Source organism: Bactrocera neohumeralis, chromosome 2 (assembly GCF_024586455.1).
Source record: "Bactrocera neohumeralis isolate Rockhampton chromosome 2, APGP_CSIRO_Bneo_wtdbg2-racon-allhic-juicebox.fasta_v2, whole genome shotgun sequence".
Classification (NCBI taxonomy): Eukaryota; Metazoa; Arthropoda; class Insecta; order Diptera; family Tephritidae; genus Bactrocera; species Bactrocera neohumeralis.
This window is the reverse complement of record NC_065919.1, coordinates 20,184,690-20,207,191: the sequence shown is the minus strand read 5'-3', so window position 1 is coordinate 20,207,191 and position 22,502 is coordinate 20,184,690. Positions and strand designations below refer to the sequence as shown.

The window sequence follows — 22,502 nt, the reverse complement described above, 5'->3', positions numbered from 1 at the left end:
TCCCCAACAATTTAATTCATTCACAAAACACACTGTAGCCCGCTTGTGAGTGTGTGTTTACCTATATTTGCTTTTGTTTTTGTGCTTTTTAGAGGCGCTCGTGTGCACCAACATGCATAAATATTTCGCGTTTCAGAATAAAATTTGTACACACACACACGCACATAAATACTACCTTCATTCATACAAGCGTATATGTATGTATGTGTAAAGACGCTTTAAGGTCAAGGTATAGGTGCGGTTGGTGAAATGGTTTACACGTGCGGCAAAACGGACATTACACTTCTGCCAAATTCGTTAACTGTATGTGTGTGTGTTTGGGAGTGTGACGGTGTTTGCTGGTGTTGGGGGAGTATCTACCTATTTAAGTTTATAGGTATGTGTGAGCGCGTCAGCATTGCGAAAAGTGGGCTCACAAAGCCACCAGCATAAAACGGAATGAAATTAAAAGCGTATTATACCAATATACACACAACCCTACATACATACACACACAAAAGCTAACATGTCTACGCACATACTTGCATTCCGCTCGGCACATTAACACCATACATCGCACTCGGGGTGGTTTGTTTCGGAAACGGTGCACCAAGAGAGTGCCACACTATGGTCCCGCGGTAGGTTGGGGGGTCTTGTCTTTCATACTACATAAATATGTATATTTTGTTTGTATGTATGTGTGCGCACTGTATGCTTTGTGCGAGAATTGTAGCGGAAATACTTGTGTTTGTCTCTCCATGTTCACGAATTGCCGTGGTGAGTTTCGTATATACAACACGTCAGTGTTGCCGTTGCTGGTTTTGAGTGGCGCTTGTCAGGCAGAAATTTGTTTTGAGGGACATTTTATTTTACTCCCGTTTTATTTCGGTCAAATCACGCTACAAAAATGGTATCGAAAAGATTGCCCTTCTCCCGCTCAACCAACGCGACCGGCATACCCTCAAACGTACGGAATCAGCCGAGTCATGAAAGGCAAGAGAGTTTTTAAGCGTCTAGAACTAAAACTGCTCAGCTTCAGAGACAAAAATTTCAACAGCTAAGATTTAAAATACAGAGAGAAAGCAAAATGGTCTTTTTAACTTCAAAAAGTGAATCAGATAAGTGCAGGAATTAGAATAAAAATCATGATATACGCAACGGAATGGTTAGTTAAAATGAACGTTAGATCTACAAGATTTTAACAGCAAGTGTCTAAACTGCCTCGGAAAGAGAACGGGTATATCAAATTTAACTTCCGACGCGAGAAAAGAATTGCTAAATGTTACATTCAGGATTTTTACTAAGAACATAACTCAAAGTATTTCTCTGCAACTCGAAAGTGTAGGTAGATTTATAAGTTTTAAGCGACTAGTGTAAGAACGAGAAAGACTTAACCTAGAATCCCATCGGAAATGCTCTAAGACGAGCAGTCATACAAATTGACCGATCTCACTAAAGTCCTTGTATGGAAAAGTTTTTATTTGTGTAGGGTATTACCAGTATCACTGCGCTGCAACCGAAGCTGACGTTTTAATTTTTTTTTTTTTATAAAAAAAATCTGTGTTTCGGACAGATAAAAAGCGCTTGAATAGATTTTTATAATTTTTATAAATGCGCTTGTCGATCTCTTTTATGGCGAGGATAAACTTTTTGTATTTTTTTTTATTTTTTCTGGCTTTCGGTGTTCAATAAAACCAGGGTTAGCATAACTTTCTAGACCCACGGCGCTGGTTCCAAATCGAAAGCTCATATTTTTTGCGTGAAAAACTCTAAAGACCGTTTTTTCAATGTCAATTCAACAGCCATCTGTTGGTTAAGTGTTGGTTAAAAAAGGTTCTTTACCAAAAGAAGGTGTCTTAATTAAGTTAACCAGAACTTAACTGACAGCTGGCCGCTAACCAGACATTCAGAATGTAGACGTAATTAAATTAAACAGATCTTAACTGACAGATGACTACTAATCAAACATTGAAAAAACGGCCCCACATGCACTCGGGGCTAAAATGTGTAATGGGCAACACTGATTTCACCACTTTGCAGCCCATTGACATCAACACGGCCAATACAAAAGCGTACGCTGCTCGCGGCTACACCACACTCGCGTTAGCTTGTTCGTACATCACACAACGTTTTAGACGGGTTTCTATTGCATGAAAACGGTATCGCCGATGCAAATTCTAAGAACACGAAAAGTCTACCAACAAAACCTAGCAATTTTTGCGACCATAAACAAAAGGCCAAGCAAGAAGCAGAGTGTAAACGGAGGGCACGGGCGTGCAACCAAACATAAACACAGATAGAAATAAAACAAATAACGGGTATTTTGGCAGCGGGCGCGTTTAATTCGAGCAGCTGTACTAATTTATGAAAAGGTGCATGGATAAAAATTTAGCAGAGCCAAACAAAGGGCTATATTGAAGTTTAACAAAAATACATACATACATATATATGTAAATTGCATATGTATGCATGCGTATATGTAAATCGAGGAACTTTGGTGCGTTTATAGCGAAAATAGTGTTTCAAAAAAAGTCGCTTAGCGTCTGGTGTGTCTGCTTTTGCGAAATTTTGCAAAATTTACCACAGTCGACGCACACGTTGCTACATACATACATACAGTGGCGTTAAACAAGTTTTGGCGAAAAAGTGCAAAACGGAAAGAATTTGCTTTTGTTGCAAACAGATCGTGAGGCCGAAAAGTGTAAGCCAAAATTGTGGTGTAATTCCGTGTTTAAAAATAGTCATTCAGCAATAAATCGCTTGGTGTGTCAGCGTGCTACGGCCAAACACAACAGAAGCAACACAAAGGAAAAGCATACAAAGTTTTGAAGAAAGAAAATAAAAATAAAAAAATTCAGGAAGTGCAAAAAATACAGCAATAAAAGCGAAAATAAATTTTGCGGCAGAGCGTTGCATGCAGCAAACGTCGTTCAAATAACGCTGTAAGTATTTTAACCTTTAAGCAACAGCAACAACACACACACACACAGTTGTGAATCCCATAAATAGTGTTGAAAAAGTAATAAATGTCTGGCGGTAGACAAACGGCGGCTGGCGGGGTGGAAACGGACGACACGTGCCGCTGCCGTCAGGGCCATTTTACAAATACAAACGCAAAAAATATACATTTGTAAATCCCCAAAGTGTGCAGTTAATTCTTATTCGCGTGTGTGTGTGCGTGCGGCAGCAAACAAAGCACAACAAAGCGGCAGCGACGACGCGCAGCTTTGTGGCAAACATTGTACTCACTTCTCTTGCTGCTGTTGTTGTAGTTTTCATTTCTGTTTTGACGTAGGCTTTTGTCAATTCGCTTTCAGCGATGCATTCAAGTTGCGAAGCGCAAGCAAAGGCGAATGAAAAACGTATACAAAGTACAATATATACATATATTTCTGTATATAAGTTCACATACATATGTATATATACATATGTATGCATGTATATATTATGCCTTTGCAGGCTATGTTAAGTTCGTGACGATATTTGCAACAGACAAAATTGAACGTCAGAGACCCCATAAAGTATATACATACATATGTATGTATAGTATGTACAAAGCTCCATTGAAAAGTCCCCGGCCTGACGCAAAGTTCACGCTACTAAAATTAAATCCATATGATGAGTTAGCCCAAGCCTACAAAAGGCTTGTGTATAAATTTGACAGCTGTCGGATCTTTAGTTTGTGAATTATAACATTTTGAGTGAAGCAACTTTTTTTTTTATTGTGGAAAAATGTATAAAGAGGAATATGATAAAATGTTGCTTTTTTGAAGGGAAAAAATAAAGTTGAAGCAAAAACTTGATAGAAGACGAGTTTCCGGACACTGCCCGATCAAAATCAACCATCAAAAATTGGTATGCTAAGTTTAGATATGGTGAAGTGAACATCGAAGACTGTGTACGCAGTGAACGCCCAAAAGATGTTGTTATCGATGAAAACATCAGAAAGGTCCACAAAATAATTTTGGTTGATCGTAAAGTGAAGTGGTTCGAGATAGCAGACAGTCTAAAGTTGCCAACTGAACGTTTAAATCACATCATTCACTAATATTTGGGTATAATAAAGCTCTGCGCAAAGTGGGTGCCGCGCGAGCTTATTTTGGACCAAAAACAAAGACGAGTTGATGATTCGAAGCAGTGTTTGGAGATGTTCATAGAAAATAAACCCAAGTTATAGCATCGACACATGACAATGGATGAAACATGACTCCATTATTTCACTCCGAAGTCCAATCGACAGTCATCCGAGTGGCCAGCACACAATGAACCCGCTAAAAAGCGTGGAAAAACGCAACAGTTGGCTGGTATGGTTATGGTGTCTGTATTTTGGGATGCGCATGGAATAATTTTTTTGAGCACCATGAAAAGGGAAGAACTGTTTCATCAACACCATGCACCGTGTCAGTGAAAACGTTGGCAAAACTCGATGAATTTTCAATGAATTCTCCAAATCTGGCGCCCAGCGACTATTTACTGTTCTCATATCTCGAAATAATGCTGTCTAGGATGACATTTTCGTAGAATGAAGAGGTGATCGCTGAAACGGAGACCTATTTTAAAGCAAAGCACAAATCGTAGCACAAAACTGGCTTCGAAAAGTTAGAGGGTCGCTATAATCAGTGTATCACCCTTGAAGGGAACTATGTTGATTAAGAAAACGAATATGTTTTACTATTAAAAAAAAAATTGTTTTACTATTGCAAGCCGGGGATTTTTCTATTGACCTGTTAAATGATCAGCGTGACTAGCTGAGTCGATTTAGCCATATCCGTCTGTCTGTCCGTCCGTTTGTCTGTATATACGCGAACTAGTCTCTCAGTTTTTGAGATACCGATGTGAAGTTTTGTACATATCCTTTTCTCCCCAAGCAGGGAAACCGCCTATTTATTATTTATTTATCGGAACCGCCGATTTTGGACTATTATCTCCTATAGCTGAACGATCGGCATAAAGTGCTTGCATAGAAAGCTTTTTAATTTGACGAGGTATCTTCACAAGATTTTGTCATGGATTATTGGCAAAGGCAATGTTACAATATCCAAAGATATTGTTCAAAAAAAGTCATTATACACTATAGCTGCCATACAAACTACCTTGAAGTTCTTGTAAGGCATCTTTTGTGTTTATGAAGGGTATTATAGCTTCGCTGTAACCGAAGTTCAATTTTTTTCTTGTTATACAGATAATTTTGTACATGTTTGCGTGTGAGATCCATGTAGCAGTAAGGGCAATGTTGCACTTGCCACGACACGAATGCAAGCAACAACAATAACTACAGCCAAATCGTGTATTTTCGCAAACCATTGTCTACACAATTCCATTGATTGCTGAATGTTGTTTCTTGTCATCGCCTGTTTGCGTTGTCTGCAACACGCATACACCTAAAAATACAGCCACGCTATCGTTATTGCAGCAGCCATTTTCTTCTGATTATACATTTCATTTTCTCATTCATTTTCGCTTCTCTTCCCTATTTATATACACATATACCTATATACATATAATAGGTATACTCCAGCTTTATTGTTGGAAGCAGTAGCCACAGTCGACTTTACACTGCCAAGGACGAATTTAGGTCGAATAGGACAGACGTGTGAATACGCATTGTTCATTGCGCAAAATAAGCGTACACATACCCACCTGCATATATATAAAACAGATATACATATCATATAATATATATATGTATATATATATATATATAGGTGTATAGACAAGGATATCCTGCTGTCGGCTGCTGGCATTGATTTTGAATACAAACACCAATTGGCGCGGCAAATTGTGTTCCTTAGCATCTGCCCTTTCAGATACCTACATTTATTATGTATTGAATATGTATATATGTATGTGTATGTGCGTATTTGCTAACGAGTTGCACGTTCTTCTCCTGCTTAAGCACAGTCACACAGTGTCCTTAACCGGAGGTAAAAATAGAAAATTGTGTCACAGCTATTTTCGGTAGCAAAAAAGTTGATATCCCTACTGAAAATGGAAACGAAATTGAGATATCGTTAAAAATAAGTTAACAGCGCTTAACGGTACTTAATAAATTCTTATGTATATGTGGTCACTTGAAATTCAAAACAGTGTTTCATCAAAAAAAAAAAAAAATCAAAATCGCTGTCAGATATAATAACCAATATATAACCATTTTATAACCAAAACTTAATTTCTTTTCGATATGAGTGTGTGATAATCACCATATAACCCTTTTATAACCAAAACCCAAATTTTGTTTCAATTTAAATGGTTTCTATTATATCGTTTCTCCTTGGTCTGTAAAATTATTCTGAAATGTCAAATTTGGAAAGGATATCTCTTGAAATTAAAATTTTTTTTACAAGCTTTCTACGTAGGTGTTGACTCTGGAATTGCCTGCAGGTGCATTAGAGGCCAGCTCCGCGGCATTCACAATAGCAAAGACCTCAGCTTGAAATATACTGCAGTGGTCTGACAATTTAAAAGGTTGCCTTATGCCTAACTCTGGACAGCACCAACTCCATAGCTAATGTACCATTATGCTAGGCATTATGTTTACTTTGAACCTTCTTTCCTAGTTGAAAAGTGTGATCATATAGCCGGTGTTTGCGCAACCGCAATTACCCACCGAGCTATGCCCGAAGGTTCTATAAATGTAAATTTTCCTGCAGCCAGCAGTAGTCCCGCCGATTTTGCTGCGCAGTTTTCAGCGAAGAGGTCTCTAGGTGGCAGGTTTAGTACCAATTCAACAGCCGCCGCTGGAGTTGTACTTAAAGCTCTTGTTATGCACAGCGTAGCGGGCCTCTGAACCCTTTCCACTGGCTACCGGTAGGTCAATTTTCATACGCATATCCAGAGCATATATTTATCATATCTTGATAACTTTCGTCTGAGGTTTTCTTCTTATTAATGTAATGATGAAAAAAATGCACAAAACCACTCTTTCAAGCACATCGTTCGACATATCTGAGATAAAAAAATGTATTTATTGTTGTTCACGCCAGTAATAGATTCAATAATTCGCGACCGGTTTGTGTTTCTAATTTTTATGTCACATTTTAGGACTAAAGGGTGGCATTAATGATTAAAAAATAATAATTTAAATGTAATAAAAATATTATTTTAATACTAAATATTTTAAATTAAAAGCTTTTTACGCAGTCTAAAAGCAATAATCATTAGAGTCATCATAAATGATTATCTTTTTATAAATATTTTTGCGATAGCACGGCTGCGTGGGAAAGTAAAAAATAATAATTATTTAATCTAAATTGCCAGCTACTTACTTACACGCGCTTTCTAATCGGTCTCTGAACTTTGAGACAATTATAAATGCTATCAACGTTATAATATATAAAATTTGTAAAATATTTATAAATAAGTAATAATTTTAATTATATATTCTGTTTTGTAGAATCAGAAGTATCAGATTTTAATTTGGCATAACCTCAAAATTTATTAAAAATTGTAAAACTTTTTGTGGTATTTGCCTTCGAAGTGGCGAGTCCGACTTGTTTTGTCACCGCGGCACGCAGCTGGTTCATTACCAATACAAGTTTCGGTGACTTTACTAAACTCTTTCATGGACAATCATGTGAAAACTTGTCTCTTAAATATGGACTGCAAAATATGTAGTTTATTAGTCATAATTATCGAAGACATCACGCTGTAATCCAGTTTAGTCCAACTGGGAAGACACGCAAATCGACTTAGAGAGCAACGTCGATTGATTTACGGTGTCTGCAGAGTGGACGCTCTGCTCTCTCGTTAAAATAATTTGCATTTGCAAGTAATTCCGAAATTTACCAGTGGAATTAAGCTTAGAAGGGTATGTACCGTGTTTACCACCATGAAGTGCTATAACACATTGCTATTCTCTTTTTAATTGTTTAAGTCAGTCAGCCCATTGTACTTGAGCCAGTTGCTTGTTCGATTTGTCACACTAAAAGGTGATTTATAAACTATGAGTATTTAGTATACTTATAGACTTGCTGCTGGTAACCTAAATATGCTTTCTCTAGCCACAAAATCTAACCGCTGCATTTCCATTTCAAAGCAATTTCTTTCAAGCATTGATTTCGTGGTCTGATTTCACCACTACTTAACCACTGTTCAACTGAATGCCTTGCACAGCACTGGCACGTGAAACAATATTACGCAGAATGTTAATAAAGAGAATTGTAAAATTTTTACACACGCAAATATGCCGAGAGGCACACGCGCCTTTGACCGGTCGACCTCTAGGGTATATCCTTCTTGTTATTTTTTTCTTTTTCTAGTTTCGTTTTGCGTATTTCTTGTCTGCCATCCCGGCAGCGTAAGCGTGTCTGCGCGACATTTTACAGTGGCATCGGTAAGCATTTCATCCGAGTTAAGGCGTGGGTGGGTGTGGAGGTTTAATGATACCTATAGGCAATGTAAGTACGCAAAAGTTAAAGAAAATATTTTAACGGCGGCACGGTGTGTGGGTTGGTGCTGGAATTTCGGTTGGCAAATGTAAAAGGTAAAGTGTGTCTGTGTTTAGGGTTCCATCTGGCGCTGCATAACTTTCGCATGCAAAATCGGAAGTGAGCGTAAAATTTGAAAGCTGGATTTACAGTTAATTTTTTTTTTATTTGAGGCATGTGCCGTAATTTTGAAATTTCATAAGAAACTGGAACAGTAAGGTAAGTTAGAGGAAAGAAGTTGGAAGAAAAGTGGCAAAGCGGGATTTACAGTTAATTTTTGTTGAGACATATGTTGTAATTTTATATTTTTAGAAACTGGAACAGATTATGGTACGTTAGAGGAAAGAAGTTGGATAGTCAAAAAGTGGCACAAACTTAGGATTTACAGTTAATTATATTGTATATAGACATTATATATGTAATTTTATATTTTTATATAAAGATATATTATATATATCTACGTTTGAGGGCTCTGTATAAGAAGTGAGTAGTCAAGGGGGAAGTAGGCGCACAGTACAAGATGAGTTCATACGAAAATATTACTATATATTTATATATGTATATTAGAGTGGGTCAATTTAGCGGACGTCAAAAATCGGAAATCGCTGGCTCGAAACTGGTTTTAGATCCTTACTTTCTTAGAAAAATTTGTTTAAAATGAACCGTGGAACATTTCTCGCTTGCGAGATTTTATAGAAAAAAATTTAACCCACTCCAATGTATATATAAAAAATTGCAATCACACCCTTTTTAACTTTTTGCTCTATATACACAATTGTACGCCCAAATTGTCGTTTAATGGAACCACCTTGCCTTTTATTGCCATAATTGTCACATATTTAGCTCTAACTTTTACTGTTAATGCAATGACTCACTTTTTGATTTAGTGTATAAAAGAAAGCAGAAAAAGTGCTAAAAATAATATTTAAGGCACCTAAGAGATATTATATCATACCTTAATAGGTTTATGTCTTGGCTAAGTAACAAAAGTGTTAGAAAAAGGTTTGAAAGTTCATTAAAAATCAGATAAATTGAGAAATAATATTTACAGTTATGGTATATGTGATTTTCTAGGACATATTGTAATTATTTTTAATGAAAAAATTGTGGTAAAATAAAAAATAATCGTTCAACGATTGCGGTAACCAGAAAGTTAAGATTTAAAATGAAGTTATGGTTGAGTATAACTGAAAGTGGGGTTAGTATGAATATTTAATTTTTATTGAAAGAAACTAAAATTTACTGTAAGTTTATGTTATTCAAATAGTTATTTTCATTGTTTTATAAACACATAAAACAAGTTTTAATTTTTTTTGTTGTTTTAATTAGGTTCTTACTAGTCTTATTATGCTGTACTTACTGTAGACCTGAAGATACCTGAACGAACAAAAGAACTCTTCAGGCAGCTTTAGGCTGTATATTAGGGGCAAAACATGCTTCACAAAAGGCGTTCGCAAACGATTTCTTTGTGTTAGAGTAATCCTTGGACTTATGTGTAATCAATCACATACATACATACGTTCAGTATACAAAAGTTCTTATCAACAACTTACTGGCATTGAATGTTGGAGTTATGCATTAAATATATATACATCTTTTATATATAATACATATGTACATATATAAAACAGCCCTTTGTAGTATAAAATGTCAGCAAAAATTTAAAAAACTTGACTTCACTTCTGACATAACCTAAAAATAACAATGTAGTCCAGTAACAGCCGCAATTTTAGCGTGATTATTACTCAATTGATCTCGAACCGGATGTTTATTTTGCACATGCTTATTAATAACGGCATTTTAATATCCGTTTGTAACATTTTGCATTTCCGGTTTTCTTGTAATTTTATTTTTAGTTTTTTTCCATTTCCCTTTAATTTTTCAAATCGCTTTAACTCCGCTTAAAAACTTAAGTTTATTTCCGGGAATCCACTGCCAGTGCGAAATTCTGAAAATTATCTGAAATGTTGAATTTGTAGAATTGCTCAAGTGCTAACTTAATTAGCATGCATACTTTCAAGTGTCTTATTCATATTTATATTTATTTAGTGTAAATATTTATATGCCTTTACATTGTATTGTTTTATTGATTTAAGTGAATTTATATGTGTGTATTTACTTTTTGAAATGTGCTTAGCAAGCAAATGAATAGTAAATAAGGTTGAGTTTATTATACATAAATATTTGCACATTCCAAATAAACAGTCAACAAAGTATTAACAAATTAATTAGCCTTTAAAACTTGTCTAATTTTGGCTTGGGTTTGCCTGTGATATTTTCTTTACTTTTATTTCCTTAACTTTTGAGCAGCAACAATATAATTCCACTCTTTAGAAGAACAATACTTTCATGTTAACCTTTTAGTTGTACCGTGATGTATTTCTTTTAATTAATTTGTTGTTTCCTTAATACCTTTGAAATATTTTGAGAAAAAACTTATAACTTTTCATTAAAAACATTTTTACCTTCAGTTGGTCTTTGAAGTAAATACATTTCTTTGAAATTTTTGCTTGATGATTGCTGAATAATCGCTTATAAGAAATAAGAATGTGCGTTTATGTTTAAGTTTTCAATTAACCCTAGATTCCGTAAGCTGTTTGTATAAAAAATATAAAAGTGAGAAAAAAAGAAAAAAATATTTAAAAAATAAATAATTTTTTTAATAAAAAAAATATTTTTTTGAAATTAAAATTAATTAAAATTAAAAAAAAATGTAATTAATTAAAAAAATATTATTTTCAAGTATTAAAAATAACTAAGAACAAAAATATTTAAAAAAATTTTAATCTTTTAATCATTGAAAAATATACATACATATGTATGTACATATATATAATTTCATTTTAATTAATTTAATTTTTTTAGTTTTAATCAACCTTATTTTCAAAAAAATATTTTTTTAATCAAATAAAAATATTTATGTTGTAAATTTTATTTATATGTTAAATATTTATTTATTTTTTCTTTCTTTTATATTTTTTCTTAGTTATTTTTTAATAATGGAAATATACATATGTATGTACATATATACATACATACATATGTATGTATGTACATATGTACATATGTATATGTATAAATTTTTTTGCATTTTAATTAATATAATTTTTTCCTTAATTTTCATTTCAAAAAAAATATTTATTTTTTATTTTTATTTTTTTCACTAAAAAATATTTTTCATTTATTAAAAAATAATTTTATTTTTATTCATAAAAAATGTTAAAAAAATATATTTAAAACGTAAAAATAAAAACTAAAAATATTATTTTAATTTAAAATTAAAAAAATTTAATTAATTAAAAAAAATTTAAACATATGCATATATATAAATAATAAAACAATTTTTTTTAGTTCATTTTTAATAATTGAAAAAATATTTTTTTTATTTTAGTTAATTTATTTTTTTTAATTTTAATAAAAAAATATTTATTATTTATTTTTATTTTTTTTATTTAAAAAAATATTTTTGCACTTATCAAAAAATTATTTTATTTAATTTCATTTTTAATTATTTAAAAATTGTTTAAAGCTATATTATTTGAAAATTACTCATATTACTTTTTCAAATCTAATTAACCATTTTATTTTGCTTCATGAAAAATGTTATATAAAATATATTTAATTATTCGAATTAAAGTTTTTGAAGTTTAATTAATTAAAATATTTTGTAATCTTAATTTTTAGACTTAATAAATATGCATGTATGTGTAGAGAGTTCCAATTTCCTAGTGCCTACTGTATTTATGTCGGAATAACCACCTGAAAGAACCAACTAGCGGACTTTTTTTAACTGTTGACGCAAAAAATAAAACTCTAACTCATAAATACACCAACTTAAAAATAATTAACTTATACACAAACGACGCCATTAAACATAATTTATTTAATTTCCACCATTTTTCACACTCTCATACAATTCAGATAAACACAGTCAATTGTCATCTCTGCGTTCATAGCCATTAGCCAATGGGTGGTTCTGTTCATGGATTGACTCTTCGTTTGCCAAACATAAAATATTATATTTGTACATATGTATTATATCGCAACTTATGTACATACAGACATATAATATGCACCAGGGGCACACACAGTTAATGGCGATGGCGCAATGCGCTCAGCGTGACGCTAAAAGTGCTCGGCGCGTGTGCGTCTCGGTATGTAGGCGAGTGCATTGAAACAGAGAAGATTGATTATTATTTAACTCAACCTATATGTTACATATACATACATATGTATGTATTTACAATATAACATCGCGTATACGTTGAGTTTTATTTCTTCATTTGAAAACGATTTTGCAATGCACACAACAAATACTCCGCTCAAATGTTGCCTTATTGATTCAATTAAGTTAGTATTTTCTGAGAATATGCTTATTTCCCTTTTTATCTTCAAAACAACGCTACTAAAGCAGAAGGCCTTCACATAATTTCCACTCCTTAAAAGCGCTCTCTACAAAAAAAAAGATATATATGTATAAATTTGAAACAAGTGATTAAACAAATTAGTTTTTTTTTGCCCGTGGGCAAATATCTTACTTGGACATATTTAACTAATTTTAGTTTCAATATTTACTTTTGAACCAGGTTAGAGCCGGTTAAAACACTTGTTATAATCTTTTGCATTCGTTTAGTGACTGCTGGATAGTTTAAGCAGACAAATTCGAATTTTTAAGTATTATGACGTTTATTTGCTCAATTATGCAAATTTTTTTCCATAAACTGTAGAAGATCACGTGCACGTAAAAATTTGTTAAAATATCTCCTTAAATGAAAAAAATGTATCTAGGTCTAATTCATCATTCGTAAAGCACATGTTTTATTTTATCTAATCAAATTGCCTGTACATACAGGTATGGTACATAATATGTATACTTCCATAGCGCACCATAATGTCTAACGCCACTAAGTATAAATAAAGTTCACATAGATTAATTCATAATATTTTACGCACATTTAATCGTTGGTAATTTTCCTATCATTCATTATTTAAAAAAAAAACATAAAAAACCCGACAATTCAACGCCTTTCACCAGCCACCGCAGTAATTAAAACAAAAATTCATTCAAATAAATTCCATCAAACTAACAAAAACTGGAATAAACTAATTTGGCGAGCTAGCTTATCATTTGTGGCACTCAAATGTAAAAATGTATGTATGTATATATTATATGTAAGCACTTTTTATTTCACGGCATATTACCAACAAAAATATTGCGTTAAATGATAAGTGTATTCACATTAAACTAAAAGCCAATTGCGCATATATTTGGAAAATTATAGTTTGTGTGAAGGTTCTTTTTCATATACTCACCTTATCAGGTGGCTATTTTAATATAATTCGCGTATACTCACCTTACCAGGTGGTGAAGTAGTTTAAGAAACAGCTGTTTTCGCTCTGCTTTTTTTGCAGAAAATTTTAATTCAAGAACTCAAATTTTGTTCAAATCAGAAAAATACTTTTACAATTTTCTTCATTCTTTGTTAAACAAAAAAATTTCCCCAAAAATAATCAAACTTTAACTGTTAATATCTTTTAAACGTTTGGGTTTACGAAAAAATCATAATAGACCTTTTTTGTAGAGCATTCAATTTCCTACAAAATCCAAGGAACAATATACTTTTTTAAGTAGTTGGAAGCGTGATATAAATTTTTCTCTCTGATAATAAGAAAAAATAGAAAACTGTATGTAGGAGGACCTTCCCGTTACAATTAAAAACTCATGTTTGGAGAGGCTTTCTTAGAGGTGTCTAGGAACCTATTTTTCCGAGTACCAAACGAACAAAAAAAATTTTTTTTTGAATCACTCTACTATATATGTAATATGATATAGTGAATCGTTAGCAATAAAAAAATCAATTTAATTTTTTTGTTTTTAATGAGTCACAAATTATACAACTTTTACTGTGGTCTTCTTGTTTTGTCATTATAAATATTTTCCAAATATTTTTGAGCAATGCTGACGAGGTGAATATCGCAGTGAGAATACAAGTTGCGATTACGCAGACGTCATAAGTTGTGATAACGGTTTCACAGATACTCTATCAGTTCGGTGATTAAATAAAAATCTCCACAACAGTTCACATTTCGTGTTGGATGGCAACTCAACTGAACTTGACTTACTGAGTGCTGCTTTCAAGCGTTTATTTTGATTATGTATATATAAATATAATCGGTATTTATTTGATCATGTACATATATACATATGTATATGTAAAAGTATTCAATTCTACTCAAACCAAATCTTGTGAGTACCTATTTTTTAGTTCGACAATTGCTGCGTCCTATGAGCTTAAAACCAAATCCATACGATTGATGGATTTCTGAAGAGTTTTCTGAAAGGAAAAATACATTTATAAGGTTGCCATTGTGTGCGACATATCGGTAAAGTGGAAGAATATTTTTTGTGGAGTATGCCACGATTTTATTCCGAGCATTGCAGGGCTATTTGCTTTTGTTTTCAAGCTGAAAGCCGCATTCCAATGTCTCAAGAATTTTAGGAAAAGCTATTTTTTGCCCAAAAAGTTAACGGAAAGAATATTATTGCCTCCTGAGTAGCAAGTAGAAAATACAAAAATATTTTTCGATGTTTTTCGAAGCCTAATTTCGAATCGAAGATCTCTGAAGAGCTTTAGTGTGCATCATTATTAAATTCGCGGCGCCAGCTCGATGGTTTTACTAAGAAAAAAAAATCTTACAAAATTTTATGGCAACGGTATATTAAATAATAAATTTAAATAACTGTTTGATACACTTCCTGTACTATCTGGACTTTGTAGGAAGTTTTTGGATACCGGCGCGCGAGCTCCTCTAAACTTTACCCAAAAAACCTGTAACTATGAGTTATTGAGTAAGCTTTCTGTATGCTTCTGGAAGCATGATAGTGGCAAAAGTAAACAAATATGTAAGTATGTACATAGCTGTATATCACATGGTAGATAGACACATTCACCCATTTATATACATACAAACTAAGTGCATTGTTTGTTACGGCTCAACAATTCAGAAATTTATTTCACTGATTTGTATCGAAACGTGCCAACATTTATGCATGTAGTTATCTATTAGATAAATGTAGTCATATTTATACCCTAAACATGATATAATAGATACAAAGTCATTCAAAAGGAAAAATTGGAAACCCTATAAAAGAAATATATGTATATATACATACATATGTACATACATAGTATATAAATAATCAGCATAACGAGCCGAGTCTATTTAGCCAAAATCATTTATAAGTCTCAGAGATATCGATCTGAAATTTTTTACACATCATGGACCATTATAGCATATAGTTGCCATATGAACTGATCGATCAAAATAGAGTCCTTGTATGGAAAACTTTTGCATTTGATGAGATATCCTCACAAAATTTGGCATTTCTCATTGCCCAAAGTAATAATGTAATCTCCGAAGATATGGTGCAGATCGGATTCTATATAGTATATAGTTCCCATGAAAACTGATCGATCAAAATTATATTCTTGTATGCAAACACTTTTGTATTTGATAAAATATCTTCGCGAAATTTTTGGCATAACTTGCTGTGCAAAGCAGCAATGCATTCTCTGAAGAAATTGCACAGATCGGATTACTATAGTATATAGCTGCCATACAAACTTAACGAACAAAATCAAGTTCTATTATGCAAAGTTTGTCAGTTGTGAAGGGTATTTTTTGGTGCAACTGAAATTAACATTTTTTTGGTTTGTATAAACATACATACACATATATACATATGTAGGTACGTATGTTCGAATGTTGCGTTGTGTTATCGCCGGTATGCGCTTAACACTGATGACTACATACATTTTACTCAGAAAGCTACGCCCTACTTTGACAAACGGCAACACAGCGACGACACGACAGCGCTGGCAATGATGATTGAGAAGCGCGTGCAAAGCCATCCTCGCGCGCACACATGCAAGCATAAAAGATGTGTGTGTGTGTTTGTGTACATTATGCCATATGCGAATATGTGGCTTGTTAGCTTGTGTTTGTAAGCGTGTTGCTGAGACATTAACACGCTAAATTTTTATTAATTTATGGGCATACATACATACTTATGCGCATGCAGACATATGTACATATGTACATACATATGCACATAAAAGCCTGTAGTTATGCCGAAGCTTAATACGCACACACCTTCATTAAACAAAAACCATCGAGGTGAACGCGCTAAGCAGTTTTTGTTTACTTTTCTCTATTTATTTCTTTCGTTTTTACTCTTTCGCAGAAGCGAAAACTGTTGAAACAAATACAAGAACAACAACTGCTAACAACCAAATAAGCAATAATATTAAGACGCACAGGCATGTTGGTATAAAAGATAAAATAATGCTAGCAGCGGCGGATATGTATCTGGTTAATGGCTGTGTGAATCACACACGTGCCAGTTTGGAGCGCCGGGCGAAAGTAAAGACCCCCGCGCTGTGCGTCACTGAGTGTGTAATAACATAACGCTACATACATATGTATGTACTTATATGCGTAATCATACAGACAAACATACATACATACATATGTAAATAGTGTGAGCATGTGTGTAGCGCGTCATCGATGACTATGTCCAATGGGTGCGCGTTTTAATAGTTATCCGCTGTGGTTGTATTCGTACGATTAAGGCCAAAAGCGGCAACACGTGTAAGCAAATTTAATTAAATATTTAACATCAAAGCTTCTTTATTTGCTTCTAGCAATTTGTTTTTGTTGCCTTAGGGGTTTCCACATTTATAGGCTTGGGACTGACAACAACTAATACCCTTATAATAAACCATATATTTTGTATCTTAAATCAAGGAACTTCAACTAATTTATTTGTGTAGATTTCAATAAATGCATTCCCCCAAATCGCCCCTAAATATTTTAAAGCGGAAACTTGACATTTAAGTAAGAATTCAAAGTCAAATATTCGATGAATGCACAAAAAAGTTTCGCCATACATATATTTTGAAAATAATTTGAAACGTAAAAATTGCTTTTGAAAACTTTCACCATAGCTGTGGTGGAATTGATAGCCTATGGTTTGTTTGAAAAAAAAAATCAACACAGCTTCATGGAAAATAAATTTGGGTTATAAAAATTAAAATAAAAAATTCACCACACCTGTGGTGAAATTTTAAATATATGGATTATTTTAAAACTCACCACAGCTGTGTTGTAAACAAATTTGAAATATGAAAATTGTTTTAAAAATTTTCACCACACCTTTGGTGAATTTAAAATTAAAAAATATGCATATTTTTTGTAAAAAAAAGTAAATATTCTCTGTATGACTACATACGACGCTTGGTATTAATGCTTGGTATTAACTAAGCTTATAGCAATAAAAAGATAAATGTGAAGTAAAAAATCGTCACCACAGCTATGACGTACCAAACTGGTTGGTACGTTACGTGAAAGTTAATGCTGATATAAATTAAAGTTCATTTTTGTGGCTATAAATAACATTCGTTGTAAATAATTAAAGCGTTAATCAAAGCTCAACACCAATGCTGAAAATGAAATATATATTTAAAGACATGCAATTTTGAGTTACACTTTAGATATAAATTTTTTGACAAAAGGTGGCATGTGTCATGCATTAGTTTAGCGTCTATAAAAATTAAGAAAACGTAAGCGAAATTCACCCCACCACAAAAGCGTGAACGGAGAAAAATATTGCAGTTTGCTTGTGTTGAACTCCGTTTTGTGATTATAAACAGCATTCTTATTGCAGTGCCAGCAATAGAAATTCACCACCCCTGTGGTGAAAAACTTTACTTAGTCTATTTAACTGCGTTTACAGTTGATGTCGTGATAGAAAAACTCTTCGGTCACGAGAACTTGTATCATCACTGAAAATTGTATTCTTAATCCTTAACTTATTTACAGAAGAGCAATGTGTTAATATATAAATTGTGCTAAATGACTAAACCCCGCTGTGCTAATATTTTGTAGCGGCGCCTTGAAGCGTTTTGTGCGCCACATGCGTCACCTAAAAGCGCTCATGGAGGTTTGCAACCAGAAGCCTTCACAATACGCAGCTATTTTAAGCTAAAGGACATGCGGTTCCTTACCACATGCCGACTAATAGGTGGGTCATTAAAATACATATCTGAATAAGCATGTCAATATAATTGCATATAAAGCCACTCACAATTAATTTCGACCGCTAAACATCACGACTTAGAATGACGGCTCTACGCTAATAATTCCATTTCACTCGAACGTGCGTTAATCCGATTTACGTCATACTTGCCTTATTGGCCCCGTGCAGTTTGATTTGCCTGTCCGATGATTTGCAGCGAATGATTTTCATTTGAAATATTTTTTAACTGTTGCTTGATAGTATTGCATAAAGTCGTACACAGTGTGCCGCAATGATGATTGAAGAGTAAATAAAATATCACATTGCTTTTCAGATTGAAGTAGTATGGAGGGTTTGTATTCTTTTGTTGTGCTTCTGCTCCTGTTGCTTCACTCTGTCTTGTGATATGTGCTTAGCCTTGGCATTATTTCAGTTTTATGACTCAATATTACTGCGCAGGCAAGCGTGTGATTGACATCCAGTGGAGATTTATAAATAGCTAATTTTGAATTAGAACTTAGATGCTATAATTAATTTGCTAGAATCCTCAACTTAGCAGCCAAGAAAGCAGTAGTGTGCTTTGTATGGTGAAGGAAGCTTTAGTGTTAATAACATATGTACATACATGTATGTATTAAAAAAATATAATCCTTTGTATTTAATTGAAAAATAGTGAATGAATGAAAATTCTTACTTTAACAATATTGTTTTAAGTTTTCAACTATGAAGAAGAGAAAAACATGTGAAATGTACGAAAATATAAATTTGGATGCGAAGTATTAATTTTATTTATTTTTTATTTAAGATGCGAAAATGAAAGTATAATAATTATCGCAAAAATATTTTTCCGTGAAATTATGTTTTGGCGCAATTTTCACTGAAACAAAATTATTGAAAAAAAAAAAACAAAAACAAAGAATTAAAAATTTCCGCAAAACATTTAGATATTAATTATTCTAGAAAGAAAAAAAACATAATACAAAAAATATTAAAAATTCTCGACAACAAAAATTATGATAAATCATATTTGAATATTTTTTTTAGTAATTCAAGCAATATTTTAATAATATAATATTTAAAAATCGTTTTTAAGAGCCAACTAGTGAAAAATTGATTAAAAATATGTTTCTCTACAAAATACAAAAATGCATAAATTCCAAAAAAATATTAAAAGTTCGTTCGTTAGCAAAGCTAAACAAAAAAAAACAAAAAATAGCAATCAGTTTATTATTCACCACAGTTATAATACATATTTAATAAATTAGCTGTGATAAAAATTTAAAAATTTATGTACATATGTATGTAAATATATTTTGTGAACTGAACTTGCTGCAAATACAACAACAAAATGCCATTAGCCAGAAATTATTAGCTGTCAAATTTAAATTGTTTTTATTTTAAAAAATAATTGCTTGTGTGAGTGTGAGATTGGCAACCGTAATATTTTCGGCGAGTACAAAACATGCAAAACAACTGTTACAATAGCAACTGTAAAAAAATTATAATCAAAACAAAACACAAGAACATTGCAAAAAATCCAGCTAAAAGAAAGGAAGACGAAAAAATAAGAAATTGTCAATAAATTAAAAATTTTTAGTCTTTTATTTTCTTAATTTATCGAAAACTTTATATTTTTAAAATTTTTTATTTTAAAAATTAAATTCTTTTGATAAAAAACATTTTAAAACAGAAACAATGACGATAAACTTAAAAAATAAGAAATGGAAAATAAAATTAAAAATAAATAAAATAATAACAAATCTAAAAAATGTAAAAAAGGAAAAAAAAGGAAAGACTTTTCGATAAATTAAAAAAAATCGAGAAATGAGAAAAAAATACGAAATAAACAGTTACTAAAAATAAATAGAAATTGAAAATAAATAAAAAATTTTAAAAATATGAAATTAAAAAAAAATTTAGAATTTTAAGAATACCAAAATAACGATAATTAAAAAAAAAAACTGAAATATGAGAAAAAATAAATAGTTATTAAAAATAAAGAAATATTGCATATAATAGAAAATTTTAAAAACATAAAATTGAAAATAAAAAAAATTAAAAAAAAAATATTACGATTGAGAAAAATAATACTTATTAAAAATAAATAAAATTTATAAATAAATGAATTTGAAAAATATAAAAATGAAAATAAATAAAAGTAAAAAATAAAAAATTATAAAAAAAAATAATTTAAAAAATAAAAAATTGACGATGAATTTAAAAAATAAAAAATGGAGAAAATGATAAAAATTGAAAAAACCAACAACAAAATATGCAAAAAAAAAATGCAAAAATCAGCCAAAACGAGAAAGGAAAATAAAAATAAAAGAAACTAACAATAAATTTAAAAAATGAAAAATTTTAAAAACTATATTTTGAAATAAAAAATTAAAATTAAAAAAATTAAAAAAAAATCATTTTTAAAATGAATAAATTGTTTAAATAAAAAATAATAATAAAAAGTTTTAAAAATAAATATTTAAATAGTATAACCAATTTGAAAAATATAAAACTGGAATATAAAAATTAAAAATAAAACAAATGCTTAAATAAAAAAAGTTGAATAAAAAGTATTAAAAATAAATAACATTGTTTTTATCTATTTTTGAAGATACAAAAATGGGAAAGTTTTCCAAAAATTTGATTCCGATCGTTCAGTTTGTATTCTATATTATAGTGGCCGGATACGTTTTGAGCAGAAGAGAAGAGAAAAACGTTTGCAAAATTTCAAAAAGATATCTTAAAAACTGAGAGACTAGTTCGTATATATACAGACGACAGAGAGACAGATGGACATGGCTAAATCGACTCAGCTCGACATACTGATCATTTATATATATACTTTATAGGGTCTCCGGCGATTCCTTCCGGGTATTACAAACTTCGTGACAAACTTAATATTGTTCAGGTAAAAAAAAAAATTTAAATAATGCCTATGAGCGTATTCAGAAAAACAACCCAATAATCATTTCATTTGTTCATATGTTTTTAAAATTCTATGAAAATGCCATGCCGAATGAACAAAGATAACAACTGCAGCCAAACAAAAATGCAAAATAACAACACACCGACACACGTACAACATAAACAATACAACACGAGCGACAACAACAGCAACAGCCACTAAAACAAAAGCAAAAGTCGAAGCAATAAAAAATAATAAACAGCGTCGTTATGTATGAATGTTTAAAAGCGAGTAGCTACACGCGCGCATGTTTCTCTCACACACGCACACTCATATACAAACGTACTAACACAGGGGAGTATAAACATGCATATGTAGAAACACAAATACAAATGTACATGCGCATATCTGTGACCGAGTATTTGGGCATAATCGTGAACGCGAAGCCACACGCGCAACCATTTGATATCAATGACAACATTCAACGGCAACAATAAATACAATGCTGTTGTGGTTTTTGTTGCTGTTGTTGTTAATATTTTAGTATGTAAATGTTACGTAGGAAAGCGTAAAATAAATACGCGCGTGGAATTTGAATGACACCAACGAAGACATAAAATAAAATGCGTACAAGGCAGAAACAACAAAAATAATAACAACAACTAAAACAACAAGCAATTAATTTGGAAAATTAGAGCTGAACGGAAACGACGACACGTGCAAATGAAAAATGTGTATGTTTATATGTCAATGAACAATTGTTTATTATTAGTGCCGAAATGACCTTACATACTCACGTACATAAGTTCTAAATATACATACTTAAATGTACATATTTGTATGCATGTGTGGTGAGTTCTCCACCGTTGACTGCTGTTTGCGATTTCAGGTAATCTCACAGCCACGCTTGTGTACCAATTTAAAATTGTTTGTAGAATTACGGAATGCTTCGACGTGCTTTTTCAATATTTACTATCAACACATGTGGCAATCTAAATGAGATGTGTGAAATAAATAGTTAATTGCTTATGTGTACAATCTAATCGCAGTTGTGTGCGTAAAAATGGCATAATAACAACATTTGAATTCTATACTGTCGCTCAAATTTGTGTTT

The 22,502-nt window shown here is 31.9% G+C and overlaps 1 protein-coding gene across 1 annotated transcript in view; it reads left to right on the top strand.

The window, feature by feature from the left end:
• Positions 1–2,062: 2,062 nt before the first annotated feature.
• LOC126751743 (uncharacterized) overlaps positions 2,063–22,502 on the top strand; it is a 52,437-nt gene continuing 31,997 nt past the window's right edge. The window contains exon 1 of the mRNA XM_050462251.1: positions 2,063–2,921. The gene's annotated coding sequence lies outside the window, so the exon portion shown is untranslated. The remainder of the gene's footprint in view (positions 2,922–22,502) is intronic.